The sequence below is a fragment of the Pseudophryne corroboree genome, chromosome 8, assembly GCF_028390025.1.
Source record: "Pseudophryne corroboree isolate aPseCor3 chromosome 8, aPseCor3.hap2, whole genome shotgun sequence".
Taxonomy (NCBI): Eukaryota; Metazoa; Chordata; class Amphibia; order Anura; family Myobatrachidae; genus Pseudophryne; species Pseudophryne corroboree.
In genome coordinates this window covers 401,010,838-401,034,667 of record NC_086451.1, presented here as the reverse complement: position 1 = coordinate 401,034,667, position 23,830 = coordinate 401,010,838, and the positions used below count along the sequence as shown (strand labels likewise).

The 23,830-nt window shown below is 44.1% G+C and overlaps 1 pseudogene; it reads right to left on the bottom strand.

Moving 5' to 3' along the window:
* The window catches only part of LOC134949885 (cytochrome P450 2G1-like), a 138,736-nt pseudogene that overhangs the window by 22,657 nt on the left and 92,249 nt on the right, over positions 1 to 23,830 (bottom strand).

Sequence of the window (23,830 nt, the reverse complement as noted above, 5' to 3'; positions counted from 1 at the left end):
TATGTTCTCAGCATTTAGTGCTGCTCTTTCTCTCGATAAACATCATACTTCAGGAATCTCATCTCCACCTAGTCTTCCAACTTCTGGCACCTCTTTGCCACTGTCAACTCTCTCCTCTGCCCATCCCCACCTTGTCTCCACTACTCACTGTCTGCTTTTGACTTTGCCACTTATTTCACATCCAAAATTGACTCCATAAGTCAAGACATCACATCTCACCAGACCATCAGCAACCAGCCACCCCCAATCTTCTACCATCCCTGCCCATTCCTCTCACCATGTTACGCACACCAGTGCTAACAGGAGTATACCGGTGTATGAACAGAGAGGGAAGCGAAGCAAACAAACTCACAGACAGTATAACATAACATACACAGGAGGTGATGGAATAACTAATAAACACAAAGTGAATGGAGAAGCCCAACGGCTCAGGAATTGGGTGTCTCCCTAGTGTCAGGAATGCTCAGATGGAATAGAGCGGACAATGAAGCGATGTGTAGTGATTTAACATGTGGAGCACCTGAAATGATGTTGCTAAGAGCAACAGAAAAAACCCCAAAGGGTTACCAACGGGTGTGGGAATAAACTCCTTGGTCAGAGATAGAAATATAGACACAAGGAGAGTATCCACAATCCTAACCCCCACTTGCAGGGCACAGGTTCAGCTTACTGCCACTAAACTGACACCTGGACGCCCTGCACAGTGAGGGAGGATTAAGCAAGCAGGTCTGAGAGTACAGCCGCAAACCTGCTGGGTTCACAGAATAGCAAAAGAACCCCAGCAGGTCAAACAACTGACTCCAGTCTTACTGCTAGGTCCGGATTTGCAGAATGAAGTACCGAATCCCAAGGTCTATTCGCAGTAAGCAACAAGTAAATACAAAGTCACACAGTACTAGCTAACTCTCTGGAACTGACTAACAAACAAAGATTCAGCAGCATTTGCCTAGCCTGAGAGGATGGTTTATATAGCATGTGCTGTCCACGCCCCACTCAGACCTCACAGACTGTGAGCACAAAACCAGCGCCGGATTCCCTGCCGTGCACAGAGCCTGTAACCACTACACAGTAAAAACCCGGACCGGAGTATCAGCTGCGCTTAGGTTACTTCGCTAACACTTGCCTCCCGGTTGCCATGGCGACGTGGCAGCACAGAGCAGGAGATCCTAACACACCAACTCTGACATCTTTCTTCCATGTATCTGGTGAGGAAATCATGACCCTCATCTGTTCCCCCCACCTCCACCCCCCACTTGACCCTATACCATCCTGCCTCCTCCATTACCTCTCTCCTTCTGCCTGTTCCCATTTTGCCCACCTTCTCAATCTCTCCCTCTCATCGGGTACTGTCCCCTCTGCTTTCAAGCGTGCACTCATCTCCCCATTCTTAAAAAAACCTACCCTTGATCCAAAAACCCTCTCCAACTACTGACCAATCTCTCTCCTCCCTTTTGCATCCAAACTCCTTGAGCATATTGTCTACATCGGACTTACTGCCTTTCTTTCCTCACACTCACTGCTTAACCCATTCCAGTCTGGCTTCTATCCTCTCCACTCCACTGAAACTACCCTCACAAAAGTCTGCAAAGATCTCCATGCTGCCAAATCTAAGGGCCACCACTGTCTGCTTATTCTTCTTGACCTCTCTGCTGCTTTTGACACTGTGGACCAGTGGGTCTCCTCCTGCAAATCTTTCACTCCAATGGTCTGCATGATACTGCCCTCTCTTGGCTGTCCTCCTACCTCTCTGATTGTTACTTCTCTGTCTCCTCTCATGACTCCACCTCCCCCCCCCCCCCCACTTCCACTAACTGTAGGTGTCCCCCAAGGTTCTGCTTTTGGTCCTCTCCTTTTTTCTTTCTATAAGTCCTCTTTAGGTGAAATTAGTTCTTTTGACTTCCAATATAATCTCTATGCTGATGATATTAAAATCTACCTTTCCTCTCCGGACCTCTCCCCCACTCTCCTCAGTCGTATCTCCAACTGTCTCTCTGCTATCTCTTCTTGGATCCCCCCCCTCCCCCGTTTTCTCAAACTCAACATGTCTAAGACTGAGCTGATCATCTACGCTCCCTCCTGCACAACCTCATCTCACACAATATCATTATCTTTTGATGGCACAACAATCTCTTCTAGCACCCAGGTGCGATGTCTTGGAGTAATCCTAGACTCCTCCCTCTCCTTCAAACCACATATTCAGCACCTCTCACAAACCTGTTGTTTTCATCTCAAAAATATTTCCAGGATCAGACCCTTTCTCACCCAGGATGCTACTAAGACCCTTATCCACTTACTGGTCATCTCCAGACAAGACTTCTGTAATCTCCTCCTGACTAGCATCCCTAAGAAATGCCTGTCTTCACTCCCATCGATCCTCAATGCTGCAGTCTGGCTCATCTTCCTCACCAAATGCATTACGTCCACCTCCCCTCTCCTACAAGCCCTCCACCGGCTTCCCTTCTGTTTCAGAATCCAATTCAAGCTTTTTACACTCACTGATAAAGCCCTCACCCATTCCTCTCCCATTTTCACCTCTGACCTTATCTCCCTTTACACTCCCATCCATCCTCTTCACTTTGCTGATGCATGCTGCCTCTCCTACCTATTGACTTCTTCCTCCCAGACAGAAAGGTTGGTACCCCAGTTTTAAAACAGTAGATTTCTGCAGCTTCTATCAAAATTGTTTGAGAGGAGGAAGAACATGTGGCACTCTAGCAGAATCTCACATCTGCTGTCCAACCTCTTTTATAGAGCGGAGCGTGGATGAGAGTGGGAGCAGGTGCTGTGCCGTTTGAAAAAGTATAGGTGAAGTGGAGGTCCAGGCTCCTCATAATTGGTGTTAGGTTGGTACTGATACCGCTGGCATTGCAGTAACCAAATTCACCACGGGGACCAGATCGACACCTGCATAAAAAAGTAAGAGGGAGGAGTGAGAATACCGGATTCAACGTTGTATGTTCCTGCTGCTGACAGCGGCTTAAATCCTGCAGTGGGGAGCTGGTATTATGCTGCTGAACATACATTTTACCACGTGGGCTTGCTCTCATGAGCAGGACACTCTACCCTCATGTGCTCATCCTTTTCTTACTTACCATCTTCGACGGCACCAAATCCCGCAGTTTTCTGCCACCCTAATACTTATTTCAGTGTCATCTATTGAAGTAGTTATGTTTATTTAACCTGTACTTGTCCTATATTGTCAGTGGTAAGTCACTGTTTTCCTGTTTTGATTAGTTGTTTATGTACTCTGTAATTGGGCACTGTGGATACCTTGTGGCACCATATAAATAAATAATAATAATAATAATAATAATAAAAAAAATAATATTAAAATAATAATAATAATAATAATAATAGCTTACCAGATGCATCTGTAGGATGAAATAGAGCGGTACTCCCACAGCACATACTCTTCTAGTTATTACTAGAATTATATCTAGTTATTACTAGAATCCCACAGCACATACTCTAGTTATTCACTACTAATTATACCTCTTCTAGTAATATGTGTTGCTTTACCTAGTCTGGTGCTGCATTCACAGGGCCAAACCTCACACTATGCTGTCACTCTGTTGTGCAACAAGCCTATCGACGAGGTATAATGTATTACCCACCCACTGTCTTCTATACAACCTTCCCACAAATCTTGTACACAGCAGATACCAACTGCAGCTGTCAGAGGTGGAACTTTCGAGTGGTGGGCCAAGGTGCTAAAATATACCTTGGGCCCCCCGCCTATTTCCCACAGGGAGAGTCAGTGGGTGATGGTGAGAGGCAGTGCGTGACATGGAGAAACAGTGGGTGACTGGGGAGGCAGAGTGTGACAAGGAGATGCAGTTGATTACTGGGAAGGCAGAGGATGACAGAAATAGGCAATGGGTGACAGAGAGGCAGTGGGTAGCAGAAAAAGCAGTGGGTAACAGGGAAAGACATAGTAGAGGGTGACGGGAAGAGGCAGACGATGACAGCAGGAGGCAGTGGGTGACAGAAGGATAAGTGGAGGCTGAGGGTGACTGGGAGGTTGAGTGGGTGACATCAAGAGGCAGAGGGTAGTATTGGGGAGCATAGAGTGACTGAGGAGGCAGAGTGTGACAGGGACAGGTAGCGGGTGACAGCAGGAGAGGCAGTAGGTGAATGAAGGGGCAGTGAGTGAAAGAAGAAGAGGCATTTGGTGTATGCAGAAGAGGCAGTGGGTCTGGTGGGAAGTGCTGCAATTGCGGTCCACTCCCCCTTTTTTGTCACTGTGAATTGCTAGCATGCCCCCTGTCTCTCTCTCCCAGTGAATTGATGCTAAGCATATGAACACAGTGGCTATTCACCACTGCTCTGCTAAGCTGAGCAGTGGTTGGGAGAGGGTCTCCCAACTGCCCCCTTACCGTCGGACACTGCGTGTTAGTCCCATCACAATCGGAACATGTGGGAGGTATGATCTAAGGCCTTCCTTCCTCATAATGCAGCCAAACAGCATGTGCTTTTCACAGAAAGGTGTTTGTTCCTGATGCCTGACACTCTGAGAAGAGCATACAATAGTATACCCCATTCACACCAAAATCCTGGGTCTGACTCGAGATTTGGAACACGGTTCCAATCTGGGTCAGACATGGGATGAATCCCTTTCAGATCAGGACTCTGATCCGAGTCATTCCAAGTATGGAGCTGTTTACACTGCACATAGGTGCAGCACATACATGCCGTCTTCTTGACTGCTCCCTCCAGAAGGTAGGAGCCAGGACAGCTCACCAGGAGGCAGGGCTGTGCAATAGGGGGCAGGCCTTGGGCGTGGAGATGCAATCGTGTCATTACGGACCCGCCCCGGTTATGCAGTGCCTACATTAACGGCATTATAAAGTGGGGGGCAGGGCTACGATGATGCAATTCATCACAAATCGCGTCATCACCCCTCCCAGTAGTCCTGTCTGATCGGAAAATTGCAGGCAGCTGCAGAGGTAAGTGCAAGGGTGCATGGGGGGGGATTTGCTGCAAGTTGCAGGAGAATTGCCTTCTTTTACGGATGTGTCACCCGATTTTCGGGAGCCGCCGTCCATTCCTGGAGAGTAGGCAAGTATGGTGCAGTATTAAGTCTTCTGCCGACACTTGGAGATGGTTCAATCTCCAAGAGCCGGGAATGCGGCTTTCCCTATGCTGTGATCCCATTAACACTGCCCCTTAAACCGGGTTGTTCCCATGTCCAACCTATGTCACTACCTGGATTGGATTGCTAGGTTACTCGATCTGTGTTGTTTTTTGGGAGATGAAAACTCTAATTCTACTCTTTAAAGGGGACTGTGGGAAAAAAACATAATTCTTGTTGATATATTACATAACAACATCAGTACAATAAATTATTTTTACAATTACAATTTTAGCATTAAGGGCCTCCACAAACTGCATGTTATGGGGTCCCACAAAAACCTTACTCTGGCCTTGCACTTTTTAAAATACATATATCTGAAAGAGAAATACAAGTTTTTTTTTCTGTATATAAGGTGTTTACCTGCAGCTAGAGGCATGAAGGCATTATTCTTCTGAAATTCTCCCTTCTCATTGAGGAAATTTTCAGGATTGAATTCTGTTGGGTACTTAAAACAGGACGGATCTTTCAGCACAGATGTCAGTATTGGGAAAACATCGATATCCTGGAAACATTACAAATTCCATTGTAAAAGTATATTCACATCTTAAACAGATTGGTAATTTTTTTAAGTGATCTTTTTGCTTTATTGCATACAAATCCAATATTTAAATTAGCTGAGTGTGTGTTATTACATTGCATTTTATTACAGATAGATTACTGGTTTCAGAATGCCCTGGATGCCAATTCATGCTGATTTCAATAGTTCTATAAGTACCAACATGGTCTGCTAGCCATGCATATGCGGGAACTTATAGTTCACTTGTGCTTGCTGAGTTCAGGTGAGTGGGATAAGCTTTAGGAAGAGATTTTTTTTTTAATCTTGGAAATAAAGTAGAGCTAGATAAAGTACCAACTAATTGTCTACTATTATTTTACAGACTGTGATAGAAAAATGACTTTTAGAAGCTACTGTAATTGAGAAACATTCAGAAGCTTAAGGCAGTACGGGCGGTGTAATGGTTAGCATTACTGCCTCACAGCACTAAGGTCATGGGTTTGTATATTCTCCCCGTATTGCGTGGGTTTCCTCCGGGTACTCCAGTTTCCTCCACAATCCAAAAATATACTGGTAGGTTAATTGGCTCCCAACAAAAATTAACCCTAGCGGGAATGTGTCTGTGTGTACATATGATTGGGACTATAGATTGTAAGCTCAACTGGGGCAGGGACTGATGTGAATGTGCAAATATTCTCTGTACAGCGCTACGGAATATGTGTGCGCTATATAAATAACTGGTAATAAATAAAATAATAATAATTGCTTGCTATGAGCAACTTCTCCACTTTACCTCTCTCCAAGATTTGCCAAATCTCCCCTATATTGTTTGCCCCTTTGCTGTTCTCTTGATCCCATTCCCCTCCATAGCCACTGTTCCCTCACTGCCTATTACCCTCTCCTCCTTAACAGCCATTGAAATTCATGACTCTGTTCTATTACAATTCACTTCCTACTAGAGATGAGCAGGTTCGGTTCCTCGAGATCCGAACCCCCCCGAACTTCACCCATTTTACACAGTTCCGAGGCAGCCTCGGATCTTCCCGCCTTGCTCGGTTAACCAGAACGCACCCGAACGTCATCATACCGCTGTCGTATTCTCAGCGAGATTCGTATTATATATAAGGAGCCGCGTGTCTCCGCCATTTTCACTCGTGCATTGGAGATTGAACGGAGAGGACGTGGCAGCATTCTCTCCCTGAAAAGCTCCGTAATCTGTGCTCAGTGTGCTGCAAATATTTGTGCTTTGTGTGCTGCAAATAACCTGTGCTCAGTGTGCTGAAACTATCTACCTGCCTGAAAACGCTCCATATCTGTGCTCAGTGTGCTGCAAATAGTTGATCAGTGTGCTGCATTGTGGGGACTGGGGACCACCAGTATATAATAATCATAGTAATACAGTACAGTAGGCCATTGCTGTATCTTGCAGCTCTGTGTCACTGCACGTATCCATTCCATATCTGTGCGGCATTTTTGTGAGCAGTATATATAGCATTACAGTGCAGCATTTTGGTGACCCACCAGTATATAGTTGTGTACAGTAGGCCATTGCTGTATCTTGCAGCTCTGTGTCACTGAGTGCACGTATCCATTCCATATCTGTGCTGCATTTCTGTGAGCAGTATATATAGTATTACAGTGCAGCATTTTGGTGACCCAATAGTATACATATATAGTACAGTACAGTAGGCCATTGCTATTGATATATTACTGGCATATAATTCCACACATTAAAAAATGGAGAACAAAAATGTGGAGGGTAAAATATGGAAAGATCAAGATCCACTTCCACCTTGTGCTGAAGCTGCTGCCACTAGTCATGGCCGAGACGATGACATGCCATCAACGTCATCTGCCAAGGCCGATGCCCAATGTCATAGTAGAGAGCATGTAAAATACAAAAAAAAAAAAATTCAGTAAAATGACCCAAAAATCTAAATTAAAAGCATCTGAGGAGAAGCGTAAACTTGCCAATATGCCATTTACGACACGGAGTGGCAAGGAACGGCTGAGGCCCTGACCTATGCTCATTTCCAGTGGTTCAGCTTCACATGAGGATGGAAGCACTCATCCTCCCGCTATAAAAATGAAAAGACTTAAGCTGGCAAAAGCACAGCAAAGAACTGTGCGTTCTTTTAAATCACAAATCCCCAAGGAGAGTCCAATTGTGTCGGTTGCGATGCCTGACCTTCCCAACACTGGACGGGAAGAGGTGGCGCCTTCCACCATTTGCACACCCCCTGCAAGTGCTGGAAGGAGCACCCGCAGTCCAGTTCCTGATAGTCAAATTGAAGATGTCACTGTTGAAGTACACCAGGATGAGGATATGGGTGTTGCTGGCGCTGAGGAGGAAATTGACAAGGAGGATTCTGATGGTGAGGTGGTTTGTTTAAGTCAGGAACCCGGGGAGACACCTGTTGTCTGTGGGACGAATATGGCCATTGACATACCTGGTCAAATTACAAAAAAAAAAAATACCTCTTTGGTGTGGAATTATTTTAACAGAAATGCGGACAACAGGTGTCAAGCCGTGTGTTGCCTTTGTCAAGCTGTAATAAGTAGGGGTAAGGACGTTAACCACCTAGGAACATCCTCCCTTATACGTCACCTGGAGCGCATTTATCAGAAGTCATTGACAAGTTCAAAAACTTTGGGTGACAGCGGAAGCAGTCCACTGACAACTAAATCCCTTCCTCTTGTAACCAAGCTCCTGCAAACCACACCACCAACTCCCTCAGTGTCAATTTCCTCATTAGACAGGAAAACCAATAGTCCTGCAGGCCATGTCACTGTCAAGTCTGACGAGTCCTCTCCTGCCTGGGATTCCTCCGATGCATCCTTGAGTGTAATGCCTACTGCTGCTGGCGCTGCTGTTGTTGCTGCTGGGAGTCGATCGTCATCCCAGAGGGGAAGTCGGAAGACCACTTGTACTTCTTCCAGTAAGCAATTGACTGTCCAACAGTCCTTTGCGAGGAAGATGAAATATCACAGCAGTCATCCTGCTGCAAAGCGGATAACTCAGGTCTTGGCAGCTGCGTTGGTGTTAAACGTGTGTCCGGTGTCCACCGTTAATTCACAGGGAATTAGAAAATTGTTTGAGGTACTGTGTCCCCGGTACCAAATACCATCTAGGTTCCATTTCTCTAGGCAGGCGATACCGAGAATGTACACAGACGTCAAAAAAAGAGTCCCCAGTGTCCTAAAAAATGCAGTTGTACCCAATGACCACTTAACCACGGACATGTGGACAAGTGGAGCAGGGCAGACTCAGGACTATATGAGTGTGACAGCCCACTGGGTAGATGTATTGCCTCCCGCAGCAAGAACAGCAGCGGTGGCACCAGTAGCAGCATCTCGCAAACTCCAAATCTTTCCTAGGCAGGCTACGCTTTGTATTACCGCTTTTCATAAGCGGCACACAGCTAACAACCTCTTACGGAAACTGAGGAACATCATCGCAGAATGGCTTACCACAATTGGACTCTCCTGGCGATTTGTGACATCGGACAACGCCACCAATATTGTGCGTGCATTACATGTGGGAAAATTCCAGCACGTAAAATGTTTGCACATACACTGAATTTGGTGGTGCAGAATATTTTAAAAAATGACAGGGGCGTGCAAGAGATGCTGTCGGTGGCCCGAAGAATTGCGGGCCACTTTCGGCATTCAGCCACCGCGTGCCGAAGACTGGAGCACCAGCAAACACTACTGAACCTGCCCCGCCATCATCTGAAGCAAGAGGTGGTAACGAGGTGGAATTCAACCCTATGTATGCTTCAGAGGATGGAGGAGCAGCAAAAGGCCATTCAAGCCTTTACATCTGCCTACGATATAGGCAAAGGAGGGGGAATGCACGTGACTCAAGCGCAGTGGAGAATGATTTCAACGTTGTGCAAGGTTCTGCAACCCTTTGAACTTGCCACACATGAAGTCAGTTCAGACACTGCCAGCCTAAGTCAGGTCATTCCCCTCATCAGGTTTTTGCAGAAGAAGCTGGAAAGATTGAAGGAGGAGCTAGAATGGAGCGATTTCGCTAGGCATGTGGGACTTGTGGATGGAGCCCTTAATTCGCTTAACCAGGATTCACGGGTGGTCAATCTGTTGAAATCAGAGCACTACATTTTGGCCACCGTGCTCGATCCTAGGTGTAAAGCCTACGTTGTATCTCTCTTTCCGGCAGACACAAATCTGCAGATGTTCAAAGACCTGCTGGTGAGACACTTGTCAAGTCAACCCGTCAACAGCTCCTCCTTCACATTCTCCCGCAACTGGGCTGCGAGGAAAAGGCTAAGAATTCTGAGCCCACCCGCTGGCGGTGTGGCAGGGCAGTCTGGAGCGAGTGCTGGCATCTGGTCCAGACTGAAGGACCTGCCGATTACTGACATGTCGTCTACTGTCACTGCATATGATTCTGTCACCATTGAAAAAATGGTGGAGGATTATATTAGTGACAGCATCCAAGTAGACATGTCCGACAGTACGTACATATACTGGCAGGAAAAAGAGGCAATTTGGATGCCCTTACACAAACTGGCTTTATTTTACCTAATTTGTCCCACCCCTCCAGTGTGTACTCCGAAAGAGTGTTTAGTGCAGCAGGTAACCTTGTCAGCGATCGGCGTAGGAGGTTACTTCCACAAAATGTGGTGAAGATAATGGTCATCAAAATTAATTAGAAATTCATCCAGGAAGATCTTTACCAGCAATTGCCTCCAGAAAGTACACAGGGACCTGAGATGGTGGATTCCAGTGGGGACAAAATAATACTCTGTGAGGAGGATGATGTGCACAGTGAAAGGGGTGAGGAATTGGAGGATGAGGTTGACATCTTGCCTCTGTAGAGCCAGTTTGTGCAAGGATAGATTGCTTCTTTTTTGGTGGGGTCCCAAACAAACCAGTCATTTCAGCCACAGTCATGTGGCAGACCCTGTTGCTGAAATGATTGGTTTGTTAAACTGTGCATGTCCTGTTTATACAACATAAGGGTGGGTGTGAGGGCCCAAGGACAATTCCATCTTGCTCCACTTTTTCTTCTTTGCATCATGTGCTGTTTGGGGACTATTTTTTTGAAGTGTCATCCTGTCTGACACTGCAGTGCCACTCCTAGATGGGCCAGGTGTTTGTGTCGGCCACTTGGGTCGCTTAGCTTAGCCATCCAGCGACCTTGGTGCACCTCTTTTTTCTTTGCATCATGTGCTGTTTGGGGACTATTTTTTTGAAGTGCCATCCTGTCTGACACTGCAGTGACACTCCTAGATAGGCCAGGTGTTTGTGTCGGCCACTTGGGTCTTTGTGTCGGCCACTTGTGTCACTTAGCTTAGCCATACAGCTACTTCATTGCACCTTTTTTACTTCTTTCCATGATGTACTGTTTGGGGCCTAGTTTTTTTAAGTTCCATCCTGTCTGCAACTGCAGTGCCACTCCTAGATGGGCCAGGTGTTTTTGCCGCACAATTGTGTCACTTAGCTTAGTCATCCAGCTATTTCATTGTACCTCTTTTTCTTCTTTGCATCATGTGCTGATTGGGGCATATGTTTTAAATCTGCCATCCTGTCTGCCACTGCAGTGCCACTCTTAGATGGGCCAGGTGTTTTTGCCGTACACATGAGTCGCTTAGCTAAGCCATACAGCTACCTAATTGCACCTCTTTTACTTTTTTGCATGATGTGCTGTTTGGGGCCTAGTTTTTTTAAGTGCCATCCTGTCTGAAACTGCAGTGCCACTCCTAGATGGAGTGTCGCTTAGCTTAGTCATACATCTACCTCGGTGCAACTTTTCAGCCTAAAAACAATATTGTGAGGTGTGAAGGGTACAGAATATACTGGAAATGAGTGGAAATTAATGTTATTGAGGTTAATAATACCATAGGATCAAAATTATCCCCACATTATGTGATTTTAGCTGTTTTTATGTTTTTTTTTTAAATCTTCCAGATCCAAAACCAAAACCAAAACATGAAAGGGTGGTTTTGGCAAAACCAACCCAAAACCAAAACAAGAGCGGGGATTTAGAACCAAAACCAAAACACAAAACACGAAAAGTGCCCGCCGCACATCTCTATAATAGATGTGCTCTTCTCGATACAGTTAGGGCATATACTGTAAATGCAATAAAAATACATATTACAGTGTTGTGTGTGTGTGTGTGTGTGTGTGTGTGTGTGTGTGTGTGTGTGTGTGTGTGTGTGTATGATTGTTTTTTGTCTTTTTCTGGTTCCTTGTTTCCTCCTTCAAGGCCACTTTTTACTCCTTGGGGTGAACCAACCTGGTAAAGAGTTCCTCTTTCCACTGTCAATGTGGAAGTGTGATATCTTTACTCTCTCCTAAAAAATTCCAATGATGGTTTCTATCATAGAAGGGAGACCTGAAAACTTTATATCTGTTGTTTTGAGACATATAAAATCTATCACCTCTTTTTCCTCTATATGATGGGATCCTACCTAGTTGTTGTCTGTGATTTCTGTAGTTAGAATCTCAATTTTCACTCCAGTTATAGGACTGTTGCAGTTTTCTTTGACTATACTGTATCTCAGTGGTTCTCAACCTTGGTCCTCAAGTACCCCCAACAGTTCATGTTTTCCAGGTCACCTAGCAGTTGAACAGGGTGTAGTATGGTTTGCCGGCATACCAGCGCCGGAAACCCCGACCGCCGCATACTGACAGCTGGGCGAGCGCACATGAGCCCCTTGCGGGGTCGATGCGCTCGCCACGCTGCGGGCACGGTGGAGCGCTAAGCACCTCACACTATCTATTCTCCCTCCAGGGGGGTCATGGACCCCTAAGAGGTAGAAAAGATGTCGGTATACCGGCGATTGGTATTCCAGCGCTGGTATGGTGGTCGCTGGGAGCCCGGCCACCGGCAACCTAAAGACCATCCGTTAAACAGGTGTATTCATAACTCACTGACACATTATAAAAGACCCACAGGTGGAGCAAATTATTTCACTTTCAATCCTGTGAGACCTGGAAAACATGAAATGTTGGAGGTACTTGAGGACCAAGGTTGAGAACCACTGCTGTATCTGACCTGTTGCCAATCATGTTCATAGTCACTTTGATAATTGGAAGCTCTCTGCGGCCTCTCATTATTAGGATTTTTCTCAAATTTTGAGATGAATCTTTTATATGCACTGCTTTCTCATTGCGATTCTCTTCATTAGACCATGCATGTATTTGGATACTCGCATAATCTCTTTTACTCGAGCAAACTTTTTTTGTTTCCTGAAGATTATTTCTTTTTCTAAACTATCTAATTTGTATTGGAGTTCATTTACATCTCTCTTAAACTGTTTGCTGTCCCCAAATTTGGTGACAATGGTCTCAAACTTATTCATTTCGTCCTCAAGTTTAATTCATTCCTTCTTAAGTTCTCCGATGATTAGACCTATTTATTTTCACTGAACATTTACCTAAAGTGGCATTCATTTACAACTAGTTTCCCTTTTCGCGAGATTCGTATCTCTATTGCTACCTCTAGGGTAAACTCTTATCAATTCAATGACTGTAAATTTGAAATTAGACAATATGATAAATTATTGTACTTGAATTAACAGCTATTTTATGTATTTACTGTATGTAACTTTGTATTCTTTTAGATGACCTGGAAGGGGACAATTGTTTTTAATTAAAACAAATGATATTGTTAATCATTGTTGATGTGATATATATTAGATGGTAGCACATAATATCAATTCCTGTATTGTTAGCTCCCTCAGATCCTAATTTTCTATACTTCTCTTTGAACTCATGCTAACAGGGGGGTTCTTTCAGAGGTGCAGCTTAGTCACTTTCTAGCGCAAGACTAGGCATCTTTGTTGTATTATATACAGTATGTATGTATATATATATATATATATATATACTTAGATGATTTTATTCATAGGGTCCCCCACACGTTTGTTGCTCTGTGCCCCCATAGACCTTATTCTGGCCCTGATGAATGTGGATGAGAGAGGTATATTATGTGAAGAGGTCGGGTTGGAAGTTATTTGATAAGCAAAGAGAAGTACGTTGGTGTCGTTTGGTTAAGGGCCTTGTGTGTTAGTAAAAGTATTTTATATTGAATTTGTTACAGTTCAGGTAACCAATGGAGAGACTGACAGAGTGAATCCGCAGACGATGAATGTCTAGTGAGGAAGATTAGTCTCGCAGCTGCATTCAGAATGGATTGTAGTCATGAGAGTCTCTTTTTGGTAAGACCAGTAAGAAGAATTTTGCAATAATCAATACGGGAGATAATAAGAGCATGGAATATAGTTTTTGCAGTGTCTTGTGTAAGGTATGGTCATATTTTGGATATATTTTTCTGATGCATGTAACATGATTTTGAGACAGATTGAATGTTGGGAACAATGGGGGTAATTCCAAGTTGATCGCAGCAGGATTTTTGATAGCAATTGGGCAAAACCATGTGCACTGCAGGTGTGGCAGATATAACATGTGCAGAAAGAGTTAGATTTGGGTGAGTTATTTTATTTCTGTGCAGGGTAAATACTAGCTGCTTTATTGCCCAATTGCTAACAAAAATCCTGCTGTGATCAACTTGGAATTACCCCCAATGGCCACTTCAGAGTGAAGGAGGACATCTAGACAACAAGCTTGTGGGGTAGGATTGATTGTTGAGTTCTCAACAGTGATAGAGATATCAGGTTAGTAACTGCTATGGGTAGGTGGAAATACAGGTTGAGTATCCCTTATCCAAAATGCTTGGGACCAGAGGTATTTTGGATATCGGATTTTTCCGTATTTTGGAATAATTGCATACCATAATGAGATATCATGGTGATGGGGCCTAAATCTAAGCACAGAATGCATTTATGTTACATATACACCTTATACACACAGCCTGAAGGTCATTTTAGCCAATATTTTTTATAACATTGTGCATTAAACAAAGTGTGTCTACATTCACACACTTCATTTATGTTTCATATACACCTTATATACACAGCCTGAAGGTCATTTAATACAATATTATTAATAACTTTGTGTATTAAACAAAGTTTGTGTACATTAAGCCATCAAAAAACAAAGGTTTCACGACCTCACTCTCACTCAAAAAAAGTCCGTATTTCGGAATATTCCGTATTTCGAAATATTTGGATATGGGATACTCAACCTGTATAGTCAATTCTGTTTTGAAATATTAATTTTGAGGTTGTGAGATGACATCCAAGATGAAATGGCAGAAAGGCATTCAGTGACACGGGCCAATTCAGATGGTGACAAATCAGGGGAGGATAGGAAGATTTGAGTATCATCTGCGTACAGATGATACTGAAATTCAAAAGAGTCAGGCCCAGATTTCCCACAAGGCTACCTAGGTGCCCACATAGGGCCCCTCGGGTCCCATTGGGCCCTTGGTTAGGTCCCACAAAGAAAAGGAGATTTATGGTAGACTTACCATAGTTAAATATCTTGCTGCACTGGGTTCCACAGGAAATACATTGGGAAGTAGAGTTGGATCTTGATCCAAGGCACCAACAGGCTAAAGCTTTGACTGTTCCCAAGATGCATTGCACCGCCTCCTCTATAACCCCGCCTCCAGGCACTGGAGCTCAGTTTCGTTAATCAGTCCAATGCAGCAGCAGGTAAAAGAGACAGCAGATGTTAGTCACATAGAATCACATTCTCATGACAGGAGAAGGGACCAGCGGCATGTGCCATACAAACCCAAAGAAGCTAAGTGCGTCAGGGTGGGTGCCCTGTGGAACCCAGTGAACCTCGCAGAAAGAGTTTTAACTATGGTAAGGTTATCATAAATATCCTTTTCTGCAGCGGGGTACAGTGTGTTCCACAGGGAAACATCAGGGATTTCCTAAAGCAGTTCCTCATGGGAGGGGATGCACCGTAGCGGGCAAAAGAGCCCCGGCATCCAAAGGAAGCATTCTGGGAGGCGGAAGTATCAAAGGCATAAAACCTAATGAACGTGTTTACTGAGGATCACCTAGCCACCTTGCACAATTGTTTAGTGGGCGTGCCTCAGCGGGCCGCCCAAGAAGGTCCAACAGACCGAGTAGAATGGGATTTGATAGCAGCAGGAGCTGGGAGTCCAGCCTGCGCATAGGCTTGTGCAATCACCATTCTAAGCCTGCTGGCCAAGGTTTGCTTATTCGCAGGCCAGCCACATTTGTGAAAACCAGAATGTACAAAAAGGGTATCTGACCTCCTGATAGAGGCAGTCCTCTCCACATAAATACTGAGAGCCCGTACCACATCCAAAGACCGCTCTTTGGAGGAAAAACTAGAAAAGATAAAAGCCAGAACCACAATCTCTTGGTTAAGATAGAAAGATGATACCACCTTAGGTAGATAACCGGGGCGAGTTCTAAGAACTGCCCGGTCACGGTGAAAAATCAGAAAGGGTGGAAGACAGGACAAAGCGCCTAAGTCCGACACCCTCCTAGCAGAGGCAATAGACAGCAGAAACATGACCTTAAGTGTAAGGCATTTAAGGTCCGCAGACTCAAGAGGTACAATTGGAGACTTTAGTAGCGCATTCAAGACAACAAGGAAAATTTTGATTCCACACAAGACCAAATATATATTGATACGGATATGATAAGCAGACCAAAATTAAGAGAATTAACAGGAAAAGTTACCTTTATACTACTTTAAGTTGGTGGTGCGCCGTGAGCCAGTAAATGGTATATGAGCACAAAAAAAGACGAGAAAAAGAAGGCTCTTGTTTGGGCGCACTCTTTAACAACTAGTTAGATAACATAAATTATAGACACATAAAACTCAAGTTTATTTAATGTTATTAAAATTCAATTTGAAAAAAGTCGACAAAAAATGAATAATGGTGATTTTTGTTTAATTAAGAAATGTTCTGGTCATATGAACAAAAATTAATAGAGATTAAAAAACTGATATGGATATAGACACAAACAGTACTATAGCCAATCACTCTTGACCAGTACAGAGAATTCTGTGTTAATCAGACCTTACTGGGTCAAAATATGACTCAGATAAGAAAAAAATGACACCAGGGACACCTGATAACAATTTTTGTAAAAGGATCCCGTGTGTGAGTACCTTGGGGTGCGTAACTATTGGGTGATGTTTCTGATAGCAAATGTGGACCTTGACGTGTAGTTGGTTATTATAGAAAGTTCCAGTGTGACAAGAAATGAAGGAAGAGAAAAATGGTGATACTGCTGTCAGTGTTTGCAACACGTCTCTGCTTACAGTCTTTAACATATTTCTACAGCACTGAGTCTTCCTATGAGGTTTCCCTTCAAAGTACTGATCCAGCTCACCACTGTTTAGCTTCCAAGATTGGGCGAATTCAGTGGGGTATGAGCGTAGATATGCTATATTTCGCTGCAGCACTGATGAGAGTGCACCTAAGGAGAGTAGCTCAATGAATTGAAGTATGGATACTAAAGGAGAGTATTTTAGAGTACCTACAAAAGAGGAGGTGTGGATCTGCTTTCCAACTTTAGACAGAGACCTGACACCAAGGTGCCAGATACACGAATCGTGGATGAGAATCCACTGAATAAGTGCAGTCAGAAGTAGAATAAAAGGATTTGTAATACGTCTATAAGGTTAAAGTGACCTCTCAGATTTTAGCATACTGATATCTTATATTTGATATGGTGAACATAGAATAAGCGGGAAAGTCAATATTGCATATAGCCGTAAAGCACCATTTATAAACAGCAATAAGTCTGTTATAGCAAAGATTAAGGGGTCTAGCTGGAAATATTCCTTTGCTTAAAACAGAATTTTTAATAGAATAACGGGTTATGGCAATATAAACCCATTCATCCTGAATGCGTGAACTAATGTTGGTAAACTGTGATTAAATGTTGTTCTTGAGGATAGACTTAATACAGTGTTGCTAGAGATATCTGAACTCAGACAAGAAAGAAACACTGTTGCTAATAACAATGATACAAAAATCCTAGTGTTACTGGAAGATCTACAGAATTCCTTAAATTCCTTAAATGGTTTATGGTCTCTTTCTTAAATAGACACACTGTCCCATGCTTTAAAAGAATAAATCTGGGAGTACCAATCAAATCAGCGGATCTCTAAATATCGGAAATCCTTATGACGTGCTAGAGGTCACTGTCATACGTTATGTACAAAGCGTACCAATTAAAACAGCGGGACCACAATTGTAAGGAACCCTAACAGGGACCCTTTAATCCTGATAGGTCCACCGATGTAAGGATCCCTCTCCTAAGGTTTAATAGCATTTCAGAGAGGCAGTGAGGGATACATTGTCATACGCTGTAAGTAAACTCGATATCAAGGTACTGGTGATCCCAGGATAGCCCAAGAGTGTCTAAAATCCACGTGAACAGATAGAGAATCACTGATACACACTGTAAGTTGACAACAGATATAAGATACTGGTCACATCAACGGGTCAGCAAAAATCAGAGTCCCATATGGGAGATAAATACATCTGGAGATACTCATCAAGCCGGCAGATCTCTGAGTATACAAAGTATACCAAACACATCCGCGGTTCCACAAATATCAGGATCTCTTGCAGGCACCCTTAAATCCTAGTGAGTCTGCCGATATCAGGATCCCTCTCTGAGGCTTAATAGCGTCTCAGAGAGGCAGTAAAGGTACACTGTCCTATATCGTGAACTAAATTGATATAAAGGCACTGGTGATAGCAAATGGCCCACTGATGTCTGATATCCATATAAGCAGATTGAGAATCACCAGTACACACTATAAGCTAAAAACGGATAAAGGGTGCTTGTCACATCAGCGGGGTCAGCAAATATCAGGGTGCCATGTGGGAAACAGATAGAAAATCACTAGTACATGCTATAAGCTGAAAACAGGTATAAGATGCTTGTCACATCAGCGAAAAAGAATATAAGATACTCATCACATCAGCGGATCGGTAAATATCAGGGTGCTATTTGGGAAACGTATTTCACCCGTATCACGGGCTTGTTCACTCCCCAGTGATGTCATCAGCATTCATTGTTGTCATTCTACTATATGCCTCTCTGACTCCAGGGGTCACCAGATACATTCTCCACTGTGCTCAGCAATCTGGAGTTTAGGCCTAAAAGCCAGCATCCTCTGTTCATTTGTAGAAGTTCAGGCTTCAGTGTTCATTTGGCCTGCTAGGCCTCACTTCACATCAGAGACTAATCTAAAGTACTGACCTGACAGGGTCTGATCACCTGACCTGGAGCTATCCAATCGTGTGCCAGCCTGAAGTATAAGTCTGGAGACTTGAGTTGCAGACTCTGCCAATTCCTTGTGTGTGTCACACACAGTTCTTTGGGGGTCATTCCAAGTTGTTTGCTCGCTAGCAGGTTTTAGCAGTCGTGCAAATGCTAAGCCGCCGCCCTCTGGGAGTGTATTTTAGCTTAGCAGAAGTGCAAACTAAAGGATCGCAGAGCGGCTACAAAAAAAATTGTGCAGTTTTAGAGTAGCTCCTGTAAATACCAAATTGCTTACTAACAAATATATAAAATGTCCGCTCTAATATATATACTAGGTGCTTCATCGCGCCCTACGGGCGCTCTTCACACCGTCGAAAGGGGCTACGCCCCCTTAACCCCTGCACGCCTTGCTGCGGTTCAATATTTGTATGAGTGGATAGAGGGGATAGAGAGACGCGGGCCAGTAGGGAGGGGATAGATAGAAGGGGGGCGGTAGGGAGGGGATAGAGAGATGCAGGGCCGTAGGGAGGGGATAGAGAGATGCAGGGCGGTAGGGAGGGGATATATAGAGACGCGGGGCGGTAGGGAGGGGATAGAAAGACGCGGGCGGTATGGAGGGGATAGAGAGACGCGGGTCGGCAGGGAGGGGATAGAGAGACGCGGGGCGGTAGGGAGGGGATAGAGAGACCCGGGGCGATAGGAAGGGGATACAGAGAGGCGGGGAGGCTGGGAGGGGATAGAGAGACGCGGGGCGGTAGGGAGGGGATACAGAGACACGGGGCGGTAGGGAGGTGATACAGAGACGCAGAGTGGTAGGGAGGAGATACTGAGACGCGGGCGGTAGGGAGGGGATACAGAGGCATAGGGAGGAGGGGATAGAGAGAGGCGGGGCGGTAGGGAGGGGATATAGAGACGTGGGGCGGTAGGGAGGGGATAGAGAGACGCGGGGCGGCTGGGAGGGGATATAGAGATGCAGGGCGGTAGGGAGGGGATAGAGAGACGCGGGGCGGTAGGGAGGGGATAGAGAGACGCGGGGTGGTAGGGAGGGGATATAGAGACGCGGGTCGGCAGGGAGGGTCCCCAGTGAGGAAGCTGATGAAGAGAGGGGGGAAAGTAGTGGAGGGGGAGGGCACCAGAAGAGGAGACTTGTGTAAAGTGGCGAGCAGACATAGAAACAGTGGGTAGGATGGCCGGAGGGACTCACCGTTGGGGCTGTGGGCGGCTGCTGCAGGCTGGTAAACAGTACAGTGTCCTGAGGCGTCACTGGGTCAGCATTTCAGCATTACTGTTACACACATCTCTCCCCCCCGCGACCGAAAAGGGGATGTGGCCTGCTGTGAAAGGGGCATGGCCTCGCGGGTCTGTTTTCTCTCGCTCCGGGGGTGTTTCCAGCTTGCCTGTAGATGCTGGCAGCCCCCGGAGACTGGAGAGTGTGTGCCGACTGTGTGACAGGAGGAGAGTGCTGCAGGAGATGACGTCACTGCAGCACTCGCCTCCTGTCACAGCAGGAGAGCTGACAGCGGGATTTGTGCGGAGGAGGCGGCGGGTCTGTGTACACGGCGCAGGGAGGGCTATGAGAGCCTTCTCCTGCGCCACCCGTCCCTCCTAATGTGTATGCCGGGGGCGGAATCAGCCGTTGTTGTTGGGCCGGCACCGCGGCCGGGGAATCAGAGCTGGTGATGGGTGGGGGGAGGGGAGAGAGAGAGATGGACAGGCAGCAGGAGCAGAGACTTGCTGACTCCGCCCACCGCTGTGACTCCACCCAGCGTTACGGGCACAGAGTCACAGATTTAGACAAATATATAGGAGATATGTAGACGCCTGTGCATCTTATTACCATGTGCTGTGAATGTGAGCTATACATCGCAAAACACTGCATCCCATAAGAGAAAACAATACACCCACACATTATCTGAGTTCCAAAGCTCATTGATGTATATATTTGTTATTAAAATGATATGTATTCAATATATCACAATGTACATTATATATATTTATATATACTGTATATATATATATATATATATATGGAAAAAAAGGGGGAAATTGGCGCCCAGGGATTAGTGTAACCCGTAGTATGTACAGAACCCTATGGGTTTCACAAATATTACCAATTTTAAAACAAAAGCATGAACTGTTCCTTCATAAAAGTTTATTAAAATTTACAAAATGACATATCCATCATGTTACATAGACATTATGATGTAATTTCTCTTATAATGATCCATCCATGAAGTTGTGGAGGAATGTAGACAATTTTAAGCAATATCTTAAATCCTTCCTCATAGGATATTCAGAGAGCACATCAAGTAAAAAACCCAACGCGTTTCGTCTAGTGACTAGACTTCATCAGGGGTATGTCTTTTGATATTAACGTCAACCTAAAAGTACTCAGTCAAGGTGGTCGATCAGAATTGTTCGAAGAGTGACTTCAAAACATCCCTAATAGGTACTGCTGAGGCTTCAAACCGGCCTCGTGGATTCAGTATTCAGAATTCATATAATTCCTATATTTAGCCTTCAAAGGAATAGCGGAATCAGCAAATTCATGCCAAACAGGACCTCATGGATCAACTATAGGCGTGAAAAGTGGATGCGGATATGTTGTCCTTACAGTTTCACACAGGTAAAGACTTTCCCAAGAACAGCCAGTTGTGATCCAGTATCCATGCAAAGTTTGCTATTCCTTTGAAGGCTGAATATAGGAATTATATGAATTCGGAATACTGAATCCACGAGGCCGGTTTGAAGCCTCAGCAGTACCTATTAGGGATGTTTTGAAGTCACTCTTCGAACAATTCTGATCGACCACCTTGACTGAGTACTTTTAGATTGACGTTAATATCAAAAGACATACCCCTGATGAAGTCTAGTCACTAGACGAAACGCGTTGGTTTTTTTTACTTGATGTGCTCTCTGAATATCCTATGAGGAAGGATTTAAGATATTGCTTAAAATTGTCTACATTCCTCCACAACTTCATGGATGGATCATTATAAGAGAAATTACATCATAATGTCTATGTAACATGATGGATATGTCATTTTGTAAATTTTAATAAACTTTATGAAGGAACAGTTCATGCTTTTGTTTTAAAATTGGTAATATTTGTGAAACCCATAGGGTTCTGTACATACTACGGGTTACACTAATCCCTGGGCGCCAATTTCCCCCTTTTTTTCCACATTTCTATACCTAGTTCAGTCTAACAAGGAACTTAGGGAAACAGGCTGCCCTTCTTAAGAAACTTTCTTATCTCATTCTATCTAATACCTATAAAATAGCGCAGGAGGAGAGTATTTGTTTGATATATATATATATATATATATATTTATAGTTACATGGTTACAATTTATACAGTAAGCAGTTAATACAAACTAAATCAAATACATACAGTTACAGGCCAGCAAATACATCACCATATCTTTCTCATATAAAGTCTTCCCTCCATATCACTCTTTCTCTCTCTGTAACATCATGCAGGCACTGGTCTGGCAGCACCTCCATCATCGTCTGGGACAAAACAGCCACTCCTGTGTGTCTGATCAGCAATACACTATGTAGTTTGGGGGAGTGCACACATCTAGTCTAGGGGAGGGAACTTTCTCATTCATGATGAGTCACTGGTCTGTTCGTATGCTAACAAGTTCAGCCTTGAAGACATCAAAAGTGCTGGCCTGAGTTTCTTGTCCACCAACTGCTTGGAATGTCCATTGTTCTAATAAGAGTGACTTTAGCTTTCATACATTTAATCATAACTACTCATAGCAATGTCATACAACTTGATAACAAGCATCAAATGAATCTACACATTAATCTGGTTACTGTAATACCAAACACGACATGTCTATCTTGCTTCATTCAAATAATACACATACATGACGTTACTCCATTATATAATTTTAAATCATTATGATGTCTGGCGCTTGATATGTTATAATTATGTGCTGTATGAAATATGTGTCAAATCTATCTCTGTGGCATGTCTGTGTAAATGCATATGTTACCATATATTACTGTGCTCGCTGCGTGTATTTGCAAGCATAGCGACTCATATGTGTGGAGTCTGTATGTTCTCTCTGTGGATTTTTTACTTTGACAGTCCACCCTTTGGCAGTAAACAATAAATGCCATAAATTATTAACATAAGAAAAATATTTTAGACAATAATCGGTGATCTAGACACAAGTATGTATTCATTTCATTAATCAGATGTTTGACCATATTTGGGGAAGACAGGGAGGAGGACGAGAAATCCTCTATATGCACTCAGCGGTTGCGGGACCACTGGTTGGGTGTGGGACAACATTCAACCTATAGAGTATGCTGGGATAGTGCTTTGTCCTATAATGTCTGATTTGGACGAACATTTCACACATACATGTACCTACATCTTTGTAGACTGATGTTTGGATTCGATTGAGGTTCTGCTGGGTAGATGAAGAAGACACAAACAAATCGTGAAAGTGACATATAAAATTTTCATGATTTACATATTCCTATAATTTTCTGAACATTGTTTCCATTTCTGGAACGTATGCTAGGTCTGTTTAATCATTGAACAAGGGTTATAAGTAGTGTCCTTCCTGAATAACATAAACCTTCGGAGTTCAGGGAGAGCCACTCATAAACCTTTCTTCCACATATATTAATGAGCTCTTTATCTGCAATGTGTGAATAGCCCTTGTCTGATTGTTCCTTATTACCTCCAATTTCCTGAAATTGGTGAGATTTAAACATACCAAGGATTTATCTATGGTACCGGTGGATCTTAAGGCTAGGGGGTCTAGTTATATTATACTCTTTGTCCACCAGTCCCCTCCCCCTTCCATGTAATTCAAGTACCTCAGCTAACTCTAAAAAAAATATGGCACTAATCCTGCATTTTTTCGTCTTAGAGGTACCTGTGAGCACATCCAACATTCCGTTTGGTTTAAGACCTTTGCCCACTAGTGAGTGGTAATCACTCAAGGGATGTCTGTCACCTTATTGCTAGACTGACATCTCTGGATGCTCTCATCTTAAAATATGCGGTCACAATAACAA